The following is a 21,799-nucleotide window of genomic DNA, read 5'->3' on the forward strand; positions in this document are numbered from 1 at the left end:
AAATAAACATGCACAAAATCAAGTCTAAAATTTTCCCCATTGCTGTATGGACAAATGGATATCTACTAGACGCCACTTGCAAGCGGCGTCTAATAACAGACTTAGTCATTTTAAATTGTCAAACAATTCACTTTCATCCGTAAACATGTATTCAATATAACAGATGATTAGCAGGAGCTACGATTGACACGTGCGCTGTGTCGTGTACGACGTTAACATACATCGGTCGTACCATTATAAAGCTGCGGTCTCACTTACTCCCGGCAGAGCCCAGGACCATCCTGGTAAGTTACCGGGATGATCCCGGACGATCCGGGTTGAAAGTATTGTTGCTGTCACATTTACCCCGGCAGCACTACGGTAGTTTCCAACTAACCACCCAGTATGCGCTCCGAATCATCCAGGCAGAGCCGAGGTGAAGCTACGGTTCATGCCGGTGCTTCCCCGGTCGTTCCCGGATAACCACGGAAGAGCCCCGGTTGACCCAGGCAGAGCCCCGGTCCATCCAGGCAGAGCCCCAACAGAGCCCAGGACGATCCAGGCAGAGCCCCGGTAGAACCCCGGTGGATTGAAAACGCCCGAAAATGATAACATTGATACATAATTTTTATTTAATATAATATATATTGTTCCAGAATAGTAATTCATGATGATTTTGTAACAAATCCTTATGCCATACTGGATAGAAGGGAAGTGGGAAGGGTTTTTAATACAAACAAGTGCAATCATTGCAAATTGTCGTTATTCTTTTGAAATGATCCGGGCTTTGCCGGGGCTCTACCGGGATCAACCGTAGCTCTACCGTTATCCTCCGGTACTCTGCCTATAGTTAACGGGGCTCTGCCGGCATATCCCGGTCGTTCCCGGCAGAGCTAAGGATGAAGCCGGCAAAGCTATACCTTCCCGGATCATCCCGGACCACCCCGGTGATATTAGATATTTTATTCCATCCGGGGTCGAATGCCGGATGTTCCCGGATCATCCCAAACGTTTCGGCAGAGTTACGGATGTACTCTGGTTGTTCCCGGTCGTACCCCGGTCGTTCCCGGATCACCACGGACGTCTACCGGGGCTCTGCCGGGGTGTAAGTGAGACTGTAGCTTAATATGATTAACTTGGCAGGTTATTTTATTATAAAACTTTACATATTCATTGCAATAAGATATACTAGTATTAAAAGTGGTTATGTGCAGGTAAACCTGAAGAAGCATTGTTGTAAGGCGGCGTTTTATCCGTCCGTTCGTCCGTCCGACCGTCCAGATGTCCGTCCATCTCATTTTCTTATCCGGGACATAACTCTGAAACAACAAGAAGTATCAAAATGAAACTTTGTATGTTTAGGTCAACTTTTATTTAAGAAAAACTGATACATTTTCTTAGATCGAATGTTGAGTTGAATGTCGCTATCTGAAATTTCATTTCAAGTATATATTATTCATATATATTATTGATTTAACACGTGATTTGGCATGATTGTCATTGGAAAATTACTGGATACTCTAAGCGATTCAAAATTTATCTATTTTATAGTTTTACCAGATCTTTACACCCGTTAACAGTTGATCAAAATGAAGTTGATACAAAAACTGATTATTCTTATAACTGTTTTTAAGTTTTGTTTGTACTTGCTGGAATACAAATCGGTTACAAGCGCGTTTCGTCTATACAATCTAACATTTGTCCGCACGTTAATGTTATCAAGAATGTCTCATTTGTCAGCAAAATGGAGTGTCTTAATATTTGTGCTGGAAAAAGTGCTTGTAGTGGAGTCTTTTTTCAGTCAGTCAACCAACATTGTATTCTTTGTTCGGCCAGTTACTTGACACAGGAAAACACGAACCAGTCTGAAAATTATACATTCTATGGTAAGATAATTTTTAATTCATTCAATTCTTTGCGATGTTTTACGCTATATTACTTAACGGTTATTTCAAATTGTAAAATATTGCTCTAAAATAAGGAGTCCCTTTCGAAATCTAACAGCAATAATAATGTGTTAACAACCGTTTGCTTTCATTCACAAATAATAACTGTAAACGGTACTTTAGTGAACTGACCAATTTATGTTATTAACATGTTAATCTGCCATAGCTTTACTCTAGAAAAAAAGACAGATGTGTTGATATCTTGTACAACTTTCTCCGTTAGAACCAACCACTGTTTATCAACATTTCAATATATTTGCAAAGAACCTTTTAATTACGAAATATACTTTGATAGACAGATTTTGCCAAATGTCTAGAGATACATATGTCACTATTGTATCAGAATAATCATCAGAAGCAAGCATACAGTATGTGATCAAACAAATTCATTCAACACAATTAAGTAGGATATAAAGGTTGGGGGAATTGTGTTTTACACAATTTGTGGCAATATTCTCAGAACCCAACCTTTGATAATTTTTCTGGATATGTGTGTATATAATTTTATATATATTTTTTTTCAGAAATGTTTGCTTGCTTTGTATACAATTATTTTGTTATATTATAACTTTCATATCAAAATTGTTTTATATTTTTTCGTCATATATTATTAAATGGCTATTTCACAATTTTATGTTATTCTGATTACTTTCATATCAACATTGTATTATATGTTTTTCCGTCGACGTCATTTATTATTAAATGGCCATTTCAATTTCAAAGTGTAGTTGTTATTCTTGAAAATTATCAAACAGAGAAAACTTCTTCAGGCAAAAGATACAACAAATTGAAATGTTGACATAAAACTTAATTTATTGCAAAATAAATGTTTTTATGGTCACTTACAAGCTTGATGGTGGGTTTCATTAGGTCTTTAGTCATAGGTCGAAATATATTGGGTTCGAAAAAGCCGTACTAGCAAGTACACTAAGGTTATCGTTATGAGTAAGTACAATGTGATAATTGATGCTGTTTAAGTCCGCCATTTTAGAAGAAGAAATAATTCATAACAATTTTCAATAACCCACCATCCCACCCACATTCAGTATTCAATTTTTGACAAGCTTATAAACATCAAAAGGTTTTGTGTTTGTTTATAATTTTATATACAAATGATTTTTCTTTTCACTTCAAGATATGTGTGTATATTAATTTCATACACAGTTTTAGGCAAGGCAATATTCTTAGAACCCAACCTTTGATAATTTTCGGGATATGTGTGTATATAATTTTATATACATTTTTCAGAAATGTTTGCTTGCTTTGTATACAATTTATGTTATATTATAAACTTTCATATCAGCATTGTTTTATATGTTTTATATGTCATTTATTATTAAATGGCCATTTCACAATTTTATGTTAGTTTGATAACTTTCATATCAACATTGTATTATATGTTTTTCCGTCATTTATTATTAAATGGCCATTTCAATTTCAAAGTGTAGTTGTTATTCTTGAAAATTATCAAACAGAGAAAACTTCTTCAGGCAAAGATACAACAAATTGAAATGTTGACATAAATAATGTAAATGTTATATAACGTGCGGGGAAATCACGTATATACGAGTATGTATCATTTATATTATATGGATATTGCTATTCATAAAAATATGATGCAATACCTGATCATTAATCTGAAATTCTTCTTTTTTAAAATCACTCAAGTTAAAATAGAATAAAGGACCTATGTGGTATATATTTATGTACATACTGATTGTTTGCTATAGACATTGTATTATGTTTCATGCAATAGAATTGGAAATTGGAAAACATATATACAGTGTTCTCTAAATACATTATGTTTTTGTTTATTTAATACGAATTTCTGTAAGCTTAATTATGTTTAATTTGTATTAAACTTATTAACTAATTATGTAACAGTGTATTGGCTTGTGAAACAGTTATTGACAAGGAGCAATGCGCAGGTATTTTGATTTTATTTATTTATATTTAATTTATTTTTGGGGACAGGGAGGGGGAAGATATTTAATTTTCCACTGGAAAGCTCCAAATGATATATTATTACATTTTACTGTTAATATTTAATTTAAGATAGATCTATTAGGTAGAAGAAAGTGATACATGGTGCGCAATGCGATATTATCTGATAAAAATCTATCATTGATAAGAAGAAAGATAGAAAAATAAAGATTTGATACTAAAGTTATCATCAGTATTGCATTTTATTTGAAAAGTAAATCACGCAGATACTTTTATGCTAAATACAGTAAAATTGTATTTTGATAATTCAACTGTGAAATTATCAGAATATAAGTGTACTGTTTGTCTATGTATGATAATGTGAGAGTGACGGTTCATTTTAGGGTTAAGCAGTACTTATGTTATCATCGTATCGATTTATTCAGGGAATATACATAAACACAAACAATATAGTCACATATTGCATATATAACACACACAAACACGCAAATTTGCAACAAAAATAATTGTAAAACTTATCAGTATGTTTTATGTTACCCTAGGATTGCTCATTAAGCTAAAAGCTTATTTCCAATGGGATCCATTTACTGTTATATTATCACACTAACTTATATAATAATAATAAAAGTCAGTTAACTGCGTCTAAATAAATCGATGTTAATGATAATACCTGTTTGGATCATAATATCTACCCCAAGGGAACCTGCCTATTTAGCGGAAACGGCTAATCGGAACACATCAGTTATTATGTACAATAACCTCGGACTTATTATGTAAAATAGACCTCGGATTTCATATAGACAGAATGTAGTACTACCACGCTGTTTAAGATGTAAAAAAGCAAATGGTGTGATGATTTAGATGGACTTTTGCTCGGTATAATAATTTTAGTCAGCCACGCCTTTCTAGATTATTATTTATTTACAAGTTTAGTTTATTAGGGTAGGTTAGAGCGGAATATTGTATCCGTAAGAGTGTATATTTACTATTGTGCTCGAGGGTCCTATCCAAAGTTTGACGGAAAGGGTCGAGAAGATAGGATTTTGGAAACAGCTTGACGAGTAACCGCCCGATGGTCGGATATTCCGATCCAGATCATTCAATCCCATCAAGTATTTTAATCTCTATATAGATGTTAGATCTTATATGTAACTTAATTTATATTTGTCCTCTGCAAACAGGATGTCAAAAGAGCAAATAATTCTATATGAATAAAACAATAAAATCAATAACAAGTTCACTTTACTTACAAGCACTACTCGTAAGTATCAAACAGTAGAATTTTAAATGGAAAATACGCACCACTTACAAAAAAACTTTTAAATATGCAGGAAAACTGCGAAAATTTCGGTGGGCAATTGGTATCAATCAAGACAGCCGCTGAAAATTATTATCTGAAGCAGTTTGTTTTTGCTGGTAAGTAGAATTAAGATTGATAATCAACATAATTGTTTCTGTAATGGACTGTTATGCCGTTAGTAACTTATTACAATTCATTATAATTTCTTTCTAGAAACTGGAATTAAAAGAAATGCATTTAGTCCATTTAGAAAAGGGTCCGTTCGTGCTCAAATAGTTAACAGTTTTAAGAATCATTATCCAAATTAAACTTCATAGAAGAAAATCTAGTTTGTTTATGGTATATGCACAATGAACTAAATACAAACATATCTTAAGGAATAAAACCAAAGGCATCTTTCCTGTCTATTTAGGTGACGAAAGAATATGGATAAGTGGTGTCGGGCTTGGTGGACAGAAAAGCACGTTTAAATGGGCAGATGGATCATTGATAGGAGATGGGTTCACAAACTGGCGAGTAGGACAACCGTACCCTACCAATAATGATAATGCTTGCATACACTTGATACCTAATTGGAACTTCCAATGGAACGATGCAGTTTGCACCGACGAGTGTTACAGCATTTGTAGTTTTTATTTCAACTGAAGTGAATATTCAATTTTACTTCGAGAAATATTGTAGTGTCAGCTATTTGATATTGAGCAAAACTTTTTCTTGATAATGATTTGATAGCGATTAAAATTTTATCTCTAAGATTCGAAGATCGGATGGGATATATGTTCGACTTTTTACTTACTTTGCATGGTTCGAACGACTCTAGAACCAGGCTACCGTCCACCCGTCCTCATTAAGGTGGCCCATCACTTGGTAAACTACGTCATTTTTGTTTTTCTATCGCGGGCAGACAAAATCGTACATTAAAAAAATATGATAAACAAGATCAACAAGGAAAGGCGGCGTTCAATGAACGCAACCCCCACATGACCCAGCAACAAGAACCAATGGCAAAGCCTCATTTACACAGTCCCGGTTTGGCGTCCCGGTTTAGTCCACCGGGATCAACCGTGGTAAGCCGGCGTAAGGCCGCTGCGATTCCGCGAAGTACCGGGGAAAACCGTGGTGAACCGGGACAAATCGGGAGATCGCCACGGTTGTATTAAAATGTTGAATACAACCGAGGCTCACCGGCACTAAAGGGGAAGGAAGCCCGAACCGTGTTCTATTGGCCGGGAACCATCTATACCGCATCCATACCGTGACAAACCGTAGTGAACCGGGTTGTGTGTAAATCAATACCAGACAAAGCCCCGTTGGTGACAAAATGTCGCCACGGTAAAAACAGGCAGAGCAACGGTCAGGATTTATTGTGGTTATTGTCGACAACACTCCGGTTGGACCCGATAATGTCCCGGATATTGCTGGCAAGTCCCGGTTATACAACGGTGACTAATGCCGATTACAGGAAATTTAAAGAACAGGTATATATACACTTGAAGTGCTACTTTGGATCATTTTGTTAAGTTTAGACGAAGAAGGGTCGTTCTCTGCTTTTTCTTCTGAGGCGAGCTTTCCTTACTGTTCGGCTGGTTCGAACCTTTCCTGCTATCTGGGGAGTCGTTTCCAAAGTTACCTCAACCTCTGTAGGCGTTGTAGGCACAGATTTTCCAACTGTTTCCCCTTTCCTTTGTTTGTCATCTCTAAATGACTGATGTCAACGTGGTCAAGCAGTTTTATTCTCATAAACTTGAACCGGGAAGCATCGGCGCATTACAGGGACAGTACCGGCACCATCCGTAGCGTTACCGTGGCGAAATCGGTGATGGTCAGGATGGACCGTGATTGAACCGTGTCTAGTCGGGTCTCCAACAGGATCAATCAGGAATACACCGGGTTAGCATCGGCACTTACCATATATATCCGGTGCTATATCGGGTACTGAACCGGGAATACAGAGCTTTGTTACTTCGAGTATAAAAAGGATTTGATATGTTTTTAGTATGAAAATGAAGCTAGACTGAGTACAATAGTGATTTTATATGAAATATTTGGACTGGTAAACGAAAATAAAGCTAAGTTGATATGATTAGATTCAATAATGATTTATATCGTTAAATGGTGCAAACGGTTGAAGTTCGTTGGTTACATTAGATAAGGTTTGATAAACAAGTACATTTAAGACTTGATCTGATCTCAAATTAACCTCAAATTTGCCGCTATATTCTTTTTTTTTGTCTGTACGTGATAGCAACACAAACAAGACGTGACAAACCATAAAAGAGGTAACCGTGATAATTCCACAATTTTATATAGGATATTAAATTTTGTTTGTTTGGCATGTAAGATCGAGAGTGAAAACTGGATGTAATATTTTCACGAGTGGCGTAGGGAAAATATAAGAGCTGGTGTTCACAAGTGAAATATAATTTGATCTCTTGCATACTAAACAAACAATTTTTTATTCATTTGTTCCATGCATTTAATAGGTTTTCAGTCATTTTTACATTTTTAACGCGGCAAAAAATTAATGCGCTCTCGTTTGTGGCGTTATTAATAATGTCATCACATTGTTTATGCCGAATTATGTGAAATTTCACGAATTTGGCTACATTTTTAACATGATAATTGCAAATTTTCACGTGTTTCTCGTGAATTTGCATTGAATTCGCGTCAGAGTGTATTTTTTACGATATTTTTACTTACTTAGAATATATTCTTTTCATCCGCATTTAAATATAGTCCGGCTATTAAAATTTCACTGTGAAATTGTCGAAATAAGTCGTTAAAACATGCGTTGTTAGGGCGTGGTTGAATAAGTATGGATCAGAATTAGTACATTTATTCCATCTTGCTTGATGATATTGGAACTTAAATTATGCTTGCTTCTATACTTCTTTATGACAATGGAAACCTACCTTTTGCTATATATAACATCATAAACGTAAGTGCAACTTCTTGTGTTCCTTTCTAAAGATGGGAATATTTTTTCAGTTTGAAAGCTCTTTAACAAGATAAAGATTTACTTTGATAATAAGTTATCTTGGCATCAATTCTAGCTTCAATGACAAGTTTTTGTCAAGCCAGAATAATACTTGTTGATTATGCAAGAAAAAATGTTGAAAATTAAAATTCTCGATTAACCATTAACAGTTGCCTTTGACAGCATGATTATCCCTATACTATTGTACGGTACGCAAGTCTGTTTGAGAAGATATTTCTATTATTTCTCATTTTGAACTTAAATAATTATATGATGATGATATTTAATTTTAAATCTAGTACGTTTTGTACCAGCACTGTACATGGTATTGTGTGAATTGGGAGTTATCTATTTGATTCCAGAAAGTTAAACTTTTGTAGTAATTTTAGGAACGTCTGAATAAAATCTTCATTTTAAAAATTAAATGTGTCTTTAATATGTACATGTACTCGAAAATGAATTTGCAGTGCCGTGGCTTGTAGATATTCTAAACTTTGTTGAAAAAATTCGGTTTTCTCCAAACATTCGATAGTTTGGTTTGTTTTAGATATCAATTATTAGAGAGCAAGGAGATAGGTCTCTTTCACAAGTCCAAATAATTCTGCAATAATTTGTTAAGATATATATATATGTTTAGATATGTAAGGTCTTCTTCATGGTAATTCCTACGAATCAAAACTTCAAACCGGTGCTAAATAGCGGATAAACACAGCTCAGACCTATATAATTTCATATTAAATTAATGTGGTCATTCATTTCATGAAAAAAGATAGGTCGTGCAAATAATAGTTAAAAGGTTCAAATTTTCATGTGTAAAATGTAAATTAGTATGTTAATCAATTGTTTTTCTGTCTAACCAGTTGGGATATTATGAAATTTATTTTGATTTGATTTTTATCTTCTTTTTTAGCGTATGATCGAAAATTTCGAACATTTTAAAACGTATCAATTCTAAGAGTGTTCTCTTAGTTCACATGCGGAGCTAATCTATAAATATCTCCCCTTTGCCCACTGGTCAGTCCATAATGGAGGCAATTAATTATTTACCTGACAGTAATATTACTGTCTAGATATCCATCAACTCACCTGATTCACATGTGATTATTTCCACCAGTGCAAGTTAATTATTGTTTAATATCCAATGATGATTCTTGAAAGTGTCCTAATTGCTATCACATTTAAACCGGTGTAGGAGGATTTTCTCTCTTGTACATGATCTCGTCATCACAATAAGTTTGCTAATGAAATAATGCTTCAACATAATAAAAGGAAGCTAGGACAAAATAGACTCAAGAATGCACGAAATAAAATATAGAATGCACAGCGTATAATAAGGAATGCATATGATGCAGTAAAGTATGAACATAATACATGTATAATAACGAATGGTCATAATAAAATAAAGTATGCACATAATAAAGAATATTCATACTGTTATAAAGAATGCTACGTACATCACAGATCACACTGTCATCTTCAGATTTCTATTTGCGGTAAAACTAATAGATATACACATTTATACAGTAACTTCAAATTTATAATTTTAATGAAAATAGTGAATAATATTTATGAACATGAATGTCCTTTTGTAGAATCTACTATCGTTTTATGTCATACGTTTTCTCACTTGATTGAACAACATTTAATTGCATTGTATTATAAATCTTTAAATCCGTTGTAACAGCGTTCAATTGACGTGTTTTGTAACACGAAATTTATTATGTTTTAAGATGAAGTTGAAGGTAACTTGTATTCCCGTTGCGTACACTGGCAGTTCATAATACTTCGGAAAGCAGTTCTAAATTTCTTACATCTCACACCATAAACAATCCAGTTCGTACATGAATTGAGTAGACCGAAACTTGCTAACAACTCCTTCACAAGCAGCAGCGTTGTGGACTCTAGGGGTACCGAGGAAAATATGCAAAATGGTCCCCACAGCACAATAAATAGTCCTGTGATAATTAACATATTACGCGTATGGCGTATTTCTTTCTTCAATCTTTTCTGATGTTGTTGCGAATTCCTTATACCCTTACGGTTTACTGCCTTAATTGTGATGCGGACAATAAAAAAAATATAGCGTTTATTATCAATGATGCTACTATTATTGTCTTAATGATATTGATATATCTCGGTATTAAGATACTATTTTTCTTACATATGAAATCGTCTCCAAGTTCTTTATTCATTCCAAACAATGGTAAAAATCCAGCAGAAAGTATAAATATCCAGGTCAACATAATCACAACATGGATTCTTCGTCTCGTGAAACGCACTTTATGTTTTATTGGGTTGGTAACTGCATGAAACCTTTCAAGCGACAAAAGAAATAAGTTTAGAACAGAGAGTCCTATAAATGTATACAAAAGACAAAAATACCACAAACAGAATGTTTTCGATGAGGACGCACTAGGTGATATAATAAACACTAGATCCATTGGCATGCATATCAATCCAACAAGAAAATCTGAAATTGCTAAGTTTCCGACAAGAGTGTATGCTCGAATATTTCGGAGACTTTTAAAACGTATCAATGCTAAAAGAATAAGTATATTTCCAAATACAGTTAGCGGCATAAAAATTATATTCATGATTAGAAAGTACCATCTCGTAACTTCAAATAATCCGGCCGTGTCACTTTCTGAACCGTTAATCAGGTCTGATCTAGTTTGTTCACTAACAAAATACTCAGATATATTCATTATTAAAAATTATTATCGACATATACGCTACGAAAATAATGTAGCATGTGATGTATCGAATTTATTCTCCTCGAAAAAAAAATCCCTATATGTAATAAATTTAATAACACAATGTAATATAACAATCTGCTATGTATTTCATGTACACTTGTTACATACTGAGGGCAGTTTAAAACGTACATATCATCAGTAAATCTGTATCTCGATTTCTAATACATATACTAGTAAAGCGATTACATATGATTCTAGAATCTAGTAGAGTGTGTATTATTTTTCCGTTCATTTCTACTTTAATTTCAAAATAGAGCAGGTGATCAAAAGATTTTTTTACAACCTTAATGCAAACACGTTTTTGTGTGTACAACATACAATATCAAAATGTTGGTCTACTACATGATGAAACTTAAAAAAAGTTTCAGTTGATATAAAATCACGTATTTGTAAATAAATATAATTCCAAAATTTAACGGTTGTCCTCTTTATTTTTTCCCGGTATCATTAAAGGAAGTATTAGCATTATAGTACAATCTATCCTTAATTTAATAAAACGCCAATGATAAATTAGTGTATTGCGTTATACTTAGATAAACTGATAAATGATTTCTGCGCTGATTTAAAAATATGTAAAATTTTCCTTGAATAAAAGAAAATCTAAAACGATTTCCCTTTTTAATCTCACATAAAATGCAATGTTTTGTGAAACACTTATGCCCCCCCCCCCCCCGGGAGTATATATTATGTAATTAATTGTTCAACTTTGCAGAGATAATGAACGGAAAGCAACGTATTAGAATTTGTTTAAGTCCAAGGGGAATAAATCTGTCAAAAATTGATCGTACCCAAATCATAACTTGACCTAGATATTTTTATGATAAATTAATCTGTATACCAAATTTCATATCAGAATGTGCATCTTCTGCAAAAATATGAACGGAATTGCAAATAATTGTAATTCCAAGGGGCATAACTCTGTCAAAAATTGCACGATCGTACCAAAAACAGAACTTGACCTTAGTATCCTTATCATAAATCTGTTGTCAGTATTTGATACCTCTGTGAAGAAAATGAACGGAAAGTGTTGGTTGACGGACAGACAGACCGATCGATAGACAGCTGCAAAGCAATATCCCTCCCTTTGAATTGGGGTATAAAATATGTAAGATAAACAAACATGACACAGAATTTTGTATCTGAACATTTTCAACATCCCTGATACATAAATTGCATCTGTTACTTTAATTATATACCATTTAGTAATTCAGATGGACATGAAGTCAATGTGAGTGGTGTGTTGCCCCGGGTCATAGGCAGACAATAGAATTGTTCTTGTTGGTAATTAATTAGAAAATGTTTTCATGTTGTGTTGAACATAGCCGGTAGATCGGCATGCTCTTGGGAGTCAATTATCGATATAATTGTAGTGTCCTTCTCTACTATATAAATGTCAAATAGAACAGAAATTATAACAAAGCGATCTTTTATAATCATTCCATGTTTATTTACTCAAACCCTATGTTTCGCTCATTTTAGATATTTTTGCTGATATCAGTATTTGTATATATTTGTATATAACCATTGCCACGGACTTTCATAGCTAATTAGAAATTGCAGGTATGAACATCTTCTGGTTAATGACCGCAAATGCCCGTTTTGTTATTCTGTAGAAGATGAATATCATGCGCTAATTGCAAATAAATTACACTAATAGAGGAGGACATGCGTGCTTATGCAAAAAACATTCTGAGTTAATGAAAACATTTATTAATATGTCAGATTAAGAAAATATATATTATATTTGCATTTACTGATTATTAGTTTTACTATGTACAAAATGGCGATGAGATATGTTATAATTATAAAGAACAGACCATAATTATGTTTTAATATATATGCATAATTTTAGTCTCTGTGTAATTCTGTATAGATTGGTCACATACGTTTTAAATTTTGTATTGAAATATGTGTTGTATTGTCCAACAACATTGACCTGGCACTTTTGCATTTGACCCTGGAGTCGGTATATTCCGGAAACGTTACTATCTTCTTGTAAATCGATATGATAGTAAATATCCAATTTTTAAAATGGTGTAAAATAAATCATAATGTGGTGTTGGTAAGGAATCGAACCAGAGACCTTCAGATCGGTAGTCCGACATCTATACCAATACACCACTGCTCACTGACGAGTGAAGTTAACAAATATATTGATATATTTGATAGATAATGGTCAGTGTTTATTCAAATAACCATTAGGAAAGTTAATGAAGTGCCTGGTCAATATTGTTGGACAATACATGGATAAAACTTTAATAAATATAAACAAATAAGTTGTCCCCACTGTATAATTACTTGTACATAATTGATGAATGCTATTTGGAAATTGTAAGTTCTACAAAAGCTTGAAATAAACAGCTATTTAAAATATTGAATTGATATTTTTAAATATTATGATCAAAACTAACCGTAAACCAATTAAGGTGACTCAACATTGTCAGCTATGTTTGGGAATTGTTAATCATTTTACATTGTTAGTTTTGTCTTGATATGAAAATTGTTCTACTTTCACTTTGGAAGCACTTAGTGAAGATCAAACATGGCTGATATTGTGGAATCACCAGCAGTACAATGCTGCTCCCTGGTACACGAAACGTCTCATCAAAGTCTTTTTTCCTCGATCGTTTGTATATTTTAAATTGGATTATATTTATTTGGAAGCTATCAACCTTTCATACGACGGATATGAAAGATATTGTTTACACGAATGAAAGAGAATGATCAAGATAATGAAAACTAGATTATAAGAAAATTTAGACTTTGCACAACGATGATATAATTGTTTATATTGTATTGTTTATTCCAACACAAACACAAGAAGACAAAGAAGATTTGATATTTTATTTAAGGTTTGGCGAAATTTTGTCAAATGGCTGGTGAGGAAAAGTATGACTTCGAAATATCGGTATGAATTTAAAGTAAATGTTTCAAGTATGCCCCGACATCGGCCACATACTGTTATGATAGAATATGCATTAAACCTATTATTATAAAACACCTTTTATTTTAAAAGAAATAAATCACGTGTTCATTAATGTTCAAACAATGATCACCGAGTTTCACAAACGTGTAAATTTACGTCAGCGCCATCAACGGAAGCTGACAGTGTTTATGTCTTTTGTTAGCATACTGTGCGTATAGTGAAGTTCTAAACGTCTTCCAAACAACATGAGCATCATTCAAGTGATTCCAGCCATGACAAAAACTCCCAGAATATCTTAATCAGAAACATAAATAAAACTTTCGGCAGCATATAACAACACAGTTCTGGGAGGGAGGGTGTGGTATAAATTTAAATAATCGAAATTGACGTGCTACCTTCTTCGACGTTGTTATCCGAGAAAGAGGCAGATACCACGTTGTTCGACTACTTAAATAGAGGAGCCAAAATAACTCATACATTTTAACCAATCGATACAACCGTACTAAAGTCCGTTTTTGGATGGAATAAAGAGTTCAATTATGAGCGATTGAACTGTATATTATTCCAATAAAAAACAAGAAGACAAATTAGATTTGATATTTTATTTAAGGTTTGGCGAAATTTTGTCAAATGGCTGGTGAGGAAAAGTATGACTTCGAAATATCGGTAGGAATTTAAAGTAAATGTTTCAAGTATGCCCCGACATCGGCCACATACTGTTATGATAGAATATGCCAAAGAGGTTCAGAGCGAAGTAAGGCGGAGAAATGAACCTTCCGCCAACCTGCGGTCTATCATAACACCAAACCATTGACAAAATTTCACCAGCTTAACCATAGTTTCTGACAGGTGGTAGCATTCTTAATCAAACATAAAATAATTCTAACAACTGTGAGGAATAATAACATCAGAACTTTTCAAAAATGCATATTCAACCCCAGAAAGCATATTTAGCATCAAATTGCATCCAGAACCGATAATTGTACTTTATCAACCTTGAATAATCTGAAATAATTTGTTAATATCTGGGTATTTTACGGTGCGTCCCCCGTGGTGAATGAAAATATGTGCTTAGGCAACTGTTTACTCTTTTTTTCGACCTTTCTGCAATAAAGCTCATTTCAAAATATCGCCAAGCTTTTCTCGGCAGAATATGGGACCAGACTGCAATAACTGCAGTTTATCAAAAATTGCCTTCGCCTCCCAGGTAATCTCAACCATAGGTTATCTAAACCCGATATCATTGCCGCCGCAATGTACAATTAGCATGTCTGGAGACGGGTAGAAAGTTTTCATATATGTTACCAATTCTAAAATTTTACAAAGTCTCATACCGCTTTGGTATTTCTAGTATACACCTATCCCAAATTCTGCCAAACCAAGGTCTTGGCCATCTGGACGGTGTAAAGATCTGTTATAAGCGTCTCTCACAATGTATGAACCAATAATCCAAACTTTCGTCCCTGAAACTAGTCTTATGTTAGTGAAGGATATGAATATAAAAATTAAAATTGAATGACAACAACAAGCAAAGTGGTGAGACGGTATGAATATTGCAACAAGTGCATAAATTTAAATTTATCAAAATGCGGGCATAGACTATCCAGTATATAGACAAATTTAGAACCTTATCGACTCCTACCATCGCACAGACCCGGCAACGGACTCATTGCGGAAAGTAAATGTAATATGTAAGCCAAAATCGGATCGCCGAGCCTTAATTTGGCAATGGCAAATCCTGAACATCATTTTTGATCATTAATGTTATTACAAAGTAAATTTATTTATACACATAAATAACTGAACAGTATTATTTCATATATACAACAAATCAATAATCTATTTGCATAATATCATATGCTTATCATAAGTATGTACATGTAGCATTTATACCGAATGCCTTCATTGGAACAAATTATGAAGCATAAGCATTTCCAATGGGATCCATTTACTGTTATAATATCACACTAACTTATATAATAATAATAATAATAACAAAAATCAGTAAAACTGCGTCTAAATAAATCGATGAGAATGACAATACTTGACATCAGTTGCTGTTTGGTCATAATATCTACCCCAAGGGGAACCTGCCTATTTAGCGAAAACTGCTAATCGGAACACATCGGTTATTATGTACAATAACCTCGGATTTATTATGTACAATAACCTCGGATTTATAATGTTAAAATAACCTCGGATTTCACAGAATGTAGTACTACCACGCTGTTTAGATGTTAAAAAAGCAAATGATGTGATGATTTAGGTGTGACTTTTGCTCGGTATAATAATTTTAGTCAGCCACGCCTTACTAAATTTTTATTTATTTACAAGTTTAGTTATTAGGGTAGGTTAAGAGCGGAATATTGTATCCGTTAGAGTGTATATTTACTATTGGTGCTCGAGGGTCCTATCCAAAGTTTGACGGAAAGGGTCGAGAAGATACTATTTTTGGAAACAGCTTGACGAGTAACGCCCGAGGGTCGATATTCCGATCCAGATCATTCAATCCCATCAAGTATTTTAATCTCTCTATAGTATAGATGTCAGATCTTATATGTAACTTTAATTTATATTTGTCCTCCGGAAACTGGGTGTCAAAAGAGCAAATCATTCTATAGAGGATATTTGTTTAGTCCAGTGTAAGATCGGAATATATTTCACCGAGTGAGCACCAAAAAGGTATAATTTCACGAGTGGCGCAGCCACGAGTGATATATGAACTTTTGGTGTTCACAAGGTGAAATATATATGTCGATATTACACTAAACCAAACAAATTTTCTTTTTATTATATGCAAAAAGAAACGTTTTGAAAAAAGACATTTAACCCTAATACTGAATGAAAAGCGCGCCAAATAATAATACAATGCGTGACTCATTACGACGTCACCGTCATTAAGTTGTTCCTAGTACTGTGCACGCTGGTATTTCACTGAAACAACGTAAGGGTTAAAATCAAAACAGTGAAATTACCAGTTTTATATCACTGATATATTTCTATAAACCAACCGAAAAGCATGTAATAAATATGAATTAAAACAATAGAATCAATAACAACAAATTTACTTACTTACAAGCACTACTCGTAAAGTATCAAACAGTAGAATTTTAAATGGGAAAATACGAACCACATACAAAAAAACTTTTGTTTAAAAATGTAGGAAAAACTGCCGAAAAATTTCCGGTGGCAATTGGTATCCAATCAAAACAGCCCGCTGAAAATAATTATCTGATGCAGTTTGTTCTTGCTGGTAAGTAAGAATTAAGATTAAAATTGATGATCAACATAATTGTTTCTGTAATGGACAGTAATGCCGTTAGTAATTTATAACAATTCATTATAATTTCTTTATGAAACTGGAATTTAAAAAAAATGCGCATTTAGTCCATTTAGAAAAGGGGTCCGTTCGTGCCTCAAACAGTAACAGTTTTAGAATTCACTAGCCAAGTTAAAATTCATAGAAGAAAATATAGTTTGTTTTTGTTTATGGTACATGCACAATGAACTAAATACAAACATATCTTAAAGAATAAAACCAAAGGCATCTTTCCTGTCTATTAGGTGACGAAAGAATATGGATAAGTGGTGTCGGGCTTGGTGGACAGAAAAAGCACGTTTAAATGGGCAGATGGATCATTGATAGGAGATGGGTTCACAAACTGGCGAGTAGGACAACCGTACCCTACCAATAATGATAATGCTTGCATAAAACTTGATACCTAATTGGAACTTCCAATGGAACGATGCAGTTTGCACCGACGAGTGTTACAGCATTTGTAGTTTTTATTCCAACTGAAGTAAATATTCAATTTTACTTTGAGAAATATTGTAGTGTCAGCTATTTGATATTGAGCAACATTTTCTTGATTATAAGATTTGATACCGATTAAAAATTTTATCTCTTAGATTCGAAGATCGGATGGGATACATGTTCGACTTTTTACTTACTTTTGCATGGTTCGAACGTCTCTAGAACCGGGCTACCGTCCACCCGTCCTCATTAAGGTGGCCCATCACTTGTACACTACGTCATTTTGTTTCTATCGCGCGGGCAGACAAAATCGTACATTAAGCCTCATTTACACACAGTCCCGTTTTGCGTCCCGGTTTAGTCCACCGATCAAACCGTGGGTAAAGCCGGCGTAAGGCCGCTGCGATTCCGTGAAGTTACCGGGAAAACCGTGGTGAACGCGTACAAATCGAGAGATCGCCACGGTTGTATTAAAATGCTTGAATACAACCGAGGCTCACCGGCACCTAAAGGGAAGGAGCCCGAACCGTGTTCTATATGAGCCGGGAACCACCGTTATCTATACCGCATCCATTACCGATGACAAACCGTAGTGAAAGCCGGGTTGTGTGTTAAATCAATACCAGGCAAAGCCCCGTGATGACAAGAATGTCGCCACGGTTTTAAAAAACAGGCAGACTACGGTAGAGTCAGGATATATTGTGGTTCATGTCGACCAAAACACTCCGGTTGGACCCGATAATGTCCCGGATTTTGGCTTGGCAAGTCCAGGTATACAACGGTGACTAATGCCGATTACAGGAAATTTAAAGAACAGGTATATATACACTTGAGTGCTTCTTTTGGCATTATTTTGTTAAGTTAAGACGGAAAGAGTTCGTTCTCTGCTTTTTCTTCTGAGGCGAGGCTTTCCTTACTGTTCGGCTGGTTCGAACCTTTCCTGCGTGTCTGGGCGAGTCGTTTCCAAAGTTACCTCAACCGCTGTAGGCGTTGTAGGCACAGGTTTTTACCAACTGTTTCCCCTTTCCTTGTTGGTCATCTCTTCTGTAGTTTAACGAAATGACTTGATGTCAACGTTGGTCAAGCAGTTTATTCTCATAAACTTGAACCGGGGAAGCATCGGTGCATTACCGGACAGTACCGCACCAATCCGTTAGCCTTATCGTGGTCGAAATTCCGGTGAATGGTCAGGATGGACCGTGATTGAAACCCGTGTCTAGTCGGGTTTCCAACAGGATCAATCAGGAATACACCGGGTTAGCATCGGCACTTACCATATATATCCGGTGCCTATACGGGTCACTGAACCGGAATACAGAGCTTTGTTACTTCGAGTATAAAAAGATTTGATATATTTTTAGTATGAAAATGAAAGCTAGACTGAGTAAATAGTGATTTTATATGAATTTGTTATGGACTGAGTTAACCGAAATAAAAGCTAAGTTTTATATGATTAGATTCAATAATGATTTATATCGTTTTAAATGTGTGCAAACGGTTGACGTTCGTTGGTTACATTAGATAAGGTTGATAAACAAGTACATTTAAGACTTGCGATCTGATCTCAAATTAACCTCCAATTTGGCCGCTATATTCGTTTTTTTGTCTGTACGTGATAGCATGATAGCAGAAACAAACAAGGAGTGACAAAACCATAAAAAGAGGTAACCGTGATAATTTCCACAATTTTCAATAGAGGATATTTGTTTGTTTGGCATGTAAGATCGAGAGTGAAACACTGGATGTAATATTTTCACGAGTGCGTAGGGAAAAATATAAGAGCTGGTGTTCACAAGTGGAAATATAATTTTGATCTCTTGCATACTAAACAAACAATTTTTTATTCATTTTTCCATGCATTTAATTGGTTTTAAACAGTCATTTTTACCAATTTTTTAACGCGGCAAAAAATTAATGCGCTCTCGTTTGTGGCCGTTATCTAATAATGTATCACATTGTTCATATGCTGAATTATGTGAAAATTCACGAATTTGGCTACATTTTTAACATGATAATTGCAAATTTTCACGTTGTTTCTCGTGAATTTTCGCATTGAATTCGCGTCAGAGTTGTATTTTTTACGATATTTTTACTTACTTAGAATATATTCTTTTCATCCGCATTCAAATATACTGTAAATCCGGTATTTTTCGCGATGCTTTAATTTTCGCTATTATTCGCGAATCGACCGCGTCGCGAATTCATGATGCCGCCGTAAATTTTATAACATTACATACATCTTAAAAAATATAACTGATGATAATTTTTTTTTCGAATTATGATAAAGTTGAATACATTTTAATGGATACAATAAACAGAATGCAAAATACATTAAATATGTGCATTGTTTAATATAACATCATAATAAAGATATGAAGGTGTAAAGATTTTCCCATTCCCTTTTTCCTCATGAATACAATTCATGTGTAAAACACAAAAAAAAGAGGACAATAGTCCGCAAATTTGCACTTTACAGACAAATGTGAACACATATGTTTAATTGACAATGATTTACAGTGAAACAGTAATCAACGGACAATTTTCATACGGTAGATTAAGTATTATAAACAAGTATATAAACACCATTCTTACAAACATTTTAGTTTTAATTCAAAACCCGTTATTTGCCAAACAAAAAACAAATTTGACCAAATGATTAGACAACCCCGTTCATAATAAGTCAATTACAATTTGTATATAACATAAATAAATAAAAACCGCCTCTTATTAACACCGATTAACATTTACTTGCAAAGAGCGACACAGTATAGATAACTTCAAACCTTCCTTTATATTGAGGAAAATAAAAATTAAAATAATTTTAAGCGAATATAAAATTTCTGACCCTGTCATCGCGAATTTAATTGAATACGCGAAATAATCGGGGGTAGGTTTTCGCGAAATAAAAGATTCACGCGAATATAAAGTTGATACAGTAGTCCGCTATTAAAATTTCACTGTGAAAATTGTATCTGAATAAGTCGTTAAAAACATTCGTTGTTAAGGCTTGGTTAAATAAGTATGGATCAGAATTATACATTTATTTCCATCTTGCTTGATGACTATTGGAACTTAAGCCTTTATGCGCTCTATTACTCTTTATGACAATGGAAACCTTACCTTTTGCTATATAACATCATAAACGTAGATGCATACTTCTTGTGCTTCCTTTCTAAAGATGGAATAGTTTTTTCAGTTTGAAAAGCTCTTTAACAAGATAAAGATTTACTTTGATAATAAGTTATTTGGCATCAATTCTTTAGCTTCAAGTTGACAAGTTTTTGGTCAACCAGAATGACAATACTTGTTGATTATGCAAGAAAAAAAATGTTGAAAATTAAAAATTCTTCGATTAACCATTAACAGTTGCCTTTACAGCATGATTATCCCTATACTATTGTACGGTACTCGCAAGTCTGTTTGCAGAAGATATTTCTATTATTTCTCATTTTGAACTTAAATAATATATAGATGATGATATTTAATTTTAAATCTTAGTACGTTTTGTACCAGCACTGTACATGGTATTGTGTGAATTGGAGTTATCTATTTGATTCCAGAAAGTTAAACTTTTGTAGTAATTTTAGGAACGTCTGAATAAAATCTTCATTTTAAAATATAAATGTGTCTTTAATATGTACATGTACTCGAAAATGAATTTGCAGTGCCGTGGCTTGTAGATATTCTAAACTTTGTTGAAAAAATTTGGTTTTCTCCAAACATTCGATAGTTTGGTTTGTTTTAGATATCAATTATTAGAGAGCAAGGAGATAGGTCTCTTTCACAAGTCCAAATAATTCTGCAATAATTTGTTAAGATATATATATATGTTTAGATATGTAAGGTCTTCTTCATGGTAATTCCTACGAATCAAAACTTCAAACCGGTGCTAAATAGCGGATAAACACATCTCAGACCTATATAATTTCATATTAAATTAATGTGGTCATTCATTTCATGAAAAAAGATAGGTCGTGCAAATAATAGTTAAAAGGTTCAAATTTTCATGTGTAAAATGTAAATTAGTATGTTAATCAATTGTTTTTCTGTCTAACCAGTTGGGATATTATGGAATTTATTTTGATTTGATTTTTATCTTCTTTTTTAGCGTATGATCGAAAATTTCGAACATTTTAAAACGTATCAATTCTAAGAGTGTTCTCTTAGTTCACATGCGGAGCTAATCTATAAATATCTCCCCCTTTGCCCACTGGTCA

Source organism: Ruditapes philippinarum, unplaced genomic scaffold (assembly GCF_026571515.1).
Source record: "Ruditapes philippinarum isolate M1 unplaced genomic scaffold, ASM2657151v2 ctg14579_1_1_1_1, whole genome shotgun sequence".
NCBI lineage: Eukaryota > Metazoa > Mollusca > Bivalvia > Venerida > Veneridae > Ruditapes > Ruditapes philippinarum.